At 32.8% G+C, this 3,885-nt stretch overlaps 1 long non-coding RNA gene across 1 annotated transcript; it reads left to right on the plus strand.

Moving 5' to 3' along the window:
* Positions 1–2,477: 2,477 nt before the first annotated feature.
* Positions 2,478–3,380, plus strand: LOC104108266 (uncharacterized). The gene is made up of 2 exons (XR_688980.4): positions 2,478–2,656; positions 3,042–3,380. It is a non-coding gene; the product is annotated as an uncharacterized lncRNA (long non-coding RNA).
* Positions 3,381–3,885: the final 505 nt, after the last annotated feature.

Here is a 3,885-nt window from a genome sequence, read left to right on the forward strand (position 1 = left end):
ATCAATAATGAAAGTATTTTCCATAAAAATGACAACTCAAACAAACACAGAGTTCACATAAAATTGAAGTGGCAATCACACCAAATTATCATATAAAAACAACTTCGGCAAACAAAGAACTAGGCATGACAATTAAGGGATTTAATAAGTTACAACAATTTTCCAACTTAATACTTAAAGGGCGTCTACGAATTTCAACCGATATAATTTGCACATATAAACCAAGTATGTACTCGTCACCTCGCATACATAGTTTTCAATTACACAATTTTCACATAAGACTCAATGCCTAAGAGGTAATTCCCCCACTCGAGGTTAGGCAAGATACTTACCTCATTTCGCAACCAATTGTAAGATTCCAATAAACCCTTGCCTAGCAAATTTGTGTCCGAAAGCTTCAAATCTAGTCATAAAAAATTCAATATACTCAACACGAATCGTAGGAATTAATTCCATATGAAAATACTAATTTTCCAACAAAATCCGAAATTTAACTCAAAAATCGCCCATGGGGCCCATGTCTCGGAATCCGACGAAACTCACAAAATCCGACAACCCATTCAATTACGAGTTCACCCATATCAATTTTATCAAATTCCGATATCGGATTGACCTTGAAATCTTCATTTTACATTTTTAGAAGATTTTACAAAAATCTGATTTTTCTTCCATAAATTCATGGATTCATGATGTAAATGAGTATGAAATAATGAAATATAATCAATATAGGATAAGAAACACTTACCACAATGTTTACCCGTGAAAATCGCCCAAAAATCGCCCAAACCGAGCTCCCCAACTATTTTTATGTCAAAAATGGCCAAAAAACCCGTTTATAGAGCCTCTGGTGTTTTCGAGCGTCACAGGTAGCGTGGGACGCTGCATGTGGCGCAGTTTCCAGTACCCCAAAAATTTCCAGCGCCAGGGCTGGTACCCCACGCTACCCTGGGCGCTCGCGGCGACGGAAAATCTTTTCCGACACGGAAATGGGCATAACTCTCTCATACGATGTCTGAATTCGACGATTCTTTTTGCTATGGCTCCGTAATTTCAATACGGATCTAATGCTTCAATCAAAACTAAATTTGGAGCTAATTTGCTTAATGTGATACCACGTATTCTTGAAGAATCGATGTCGAAATATAGCAAATTAAGTTCGATTGACCTCAAACTTGGCATACAAGTCATAATATATCATATGAAACTATTCGAGATTTCAAATAGTAGAGAGGAGAGTAATTACTCAAAACGACAAGTCGGGTTGTTACATAGCGTTAAGCTACGGGTTCAATTAAACTCACAACCTTTAAAGCGAATCATAAATTATGTGTAAAAATTCATTAAAATTTTAAGAAATGATCAGAAATATGAAATTGTAACTTTAAAAATATAACGGGTTCAACATTAATAACCTTAAATGTTAAATCCACTTAATTTAAATCTTGGATCCGCGTCAAACACCTAATTTAGCTTTGAAAATTTCAAACGCGAAGCAACTTGAATTTTTTTCTGTGGACAAATTAATATCCACGGCACTTGTTTATAGTAAAAGCTTACTAACTTCTCAACCAGTAGAAATATTCATATTTTCTAGGAGTCTTTTAGCAATATCAAAAACTTTATACCGGTAGATTAGAGAACTTCTAGAAAATAACTTTTATTTTCTAATGTTTTAATTTAGCTTTGAAATTTTCAAGCGTGAGGCAACTTGAATTTGTTTCTTTGTGGACAAATTAGATATACACGGCACTTGTTTATAGTAAAAGCTTACTAACTTCTCAACCAGTAGAAATATTCATATTTTCTAGGAGTCTTTTAGCAATATCAAAGATTTTATACCGGTAGATTAGAGAACTACTAGTGTTTTTAATTTTTATTTTAATTTTTGTATAATATTGATTTGAGATGAGCTTAAAAGAAATGATATGGTCAATGAGATTCATGTAGTTAGCAAATCTCAACTTGAGTTAGGGATTGAAGCATAGTTAGGGGCGAAGCTATAGTGTCGGGAGCGAGTTCGGTCGAATCTAGTAATTTTGGTTCGAACTCTATATTTGTCTTAAAAAAATTCATTTAACATGTATAAATTATTAATTTAGAACTTATTAACTTAAACAGATTAGAATTCTGAATCCATAAGCTTGAAATCCTAACTCCACCTCTGAGCATAGTAATTCATTCTTGCTAGTTTTTCTCACCTCAACTTGAGCTTAAGCTTGAATTAGTTTTTAAGGTATAGTTAGAAAACCTAGATAAATTATATTGTATACTTGGCCTAGTATGAAGTAAATTTTTTACTTTCTTTAATTTACAGTAGTAGGAATCTTGTTACTTTCATGGTGATGCAAGAAAGAAAAAACTTTGATCAGTTCAAAAGTTTATCAAGACTCAGTACTTCTCTCATTATTTTTTCCTGCGATATTTAACTAGTTGATTTGTTTGACATTTTCCTTTCTTCTGTTCAAGGTTAATTTATACATAAGTAAATAGGAGAACTTTTTCTGTTTAAAAAATTATTCTTGAATCACTATAAATACACCCTTTGGTATAGCCTCGATTTCACAAAGTAATTCAAATTAAGGAACTTAATTAGAAATGGCTAGCAAAATAACTTTGTGTGCTGTACTCTTTTGCTTTCTTCTCATGTTTGCTTCTGGTGAGCAATTCTTAACCATTTCTCTCTTTCTTATTTACTTTTCCATTTTCTGGTTACTAAGGTCAGTTCCATAGAATAAACATTATGGGTGTATTTTGTAGCAAAGGAAAATATTTTTCAATTTTTTCATATTTGGTTGGAATAAATATTTTTCTCATGAACTCGTTTTAACAAAATGAGTATTTGTTTTTCACGTTGTATAAAGAGTACTTTTTTTAATAAAAAAAAAGCATTTTCTTTGTTTTTACGAAGAATTAACCTAAATAGCCGCTCACCCAATCACTTAAATTAAAATTAATCTGCGGATGTGTTTTACCGCTATTTGTGTAAAGATCCGTTTTAATTAATTGCCTTAAGAGTTCTTTTGTCCTATGGTTTAATGCAGAGATGAAGATAACAGAGGCAAAGTATTGTGGGAAGCCTAGCAAAGGCTGGAATGGGAAGTGCTTTCCCAATAAGTGTAATCATTGGTGCAAGAAGGAAGATGCAGCTTATGGGAATTGCTACAACAAATATTGCTATTGCTATTACAAATGCTGAAATACAATATATAGCCATAGGCCTTTTCTTATGGCACGTGAAGTTTGTATTCTATAATATATGGTATAGATAAATAAATGCTGCTATTACGTATGGTTATTGCTGCAATGACCATATTATCTTTTGTGGTCTTATTTAATGTTTGTAACTTGACGTTTTATATGAAATATGTAGTATTACTGTATAGGGTGAAAATTATATTCCTGCGCTTTTTTTTCTTTTCGACTCCTAATATAATAATATCACGACCCAAAATCTATCTACTCGTGATGATGCCTAACCCAATCCGTTAGGTAAGCCAATTAACAATAAACCAGTTCAAATTATATTTATTAAGAAGAAATGATAATACAACTGAACTACTATACAAAGAATTTCCCAATATCTGGTAATACAAATCACGAGCGTCTAAGATTTAGAATTTACAAAGGTGGTATGAAATAAAGTACATCATCTGTTTGAAATATAAATGAACAGAACTCGAATCTAATGCTACCAAGGACTAGTGATAGTCATAACTAGAATGCAGGTACATCTTCCGATCCAGCTCCCGCCATACACATCAACATCAACATCCAACATCTGCACTCAAGGTGTAAAAGTGTAGTATGAGTACAACCGACACTCATGTACTAAATAAGTAGCAAACCTAACCTCAGGTTGAATGTAGTGACGAGCTGGGACAAGGG

The sequence above is a fragment of the Nicotiana tomentosiformis genome, chromosome 11 (genome assembly GCF_000390325.3).
Source record: "Nicotiana tomentosiformis chromosome 11, ASM39032v3, whole genome shotgun sequence".
Taxonomy (NCBI): Eukaryota; Viridiplantae; Streptophyta; class Magnoliopsida; order Solanales; family Solanaceae; genus Nicotiana; species Nicotiana tomentosiformis.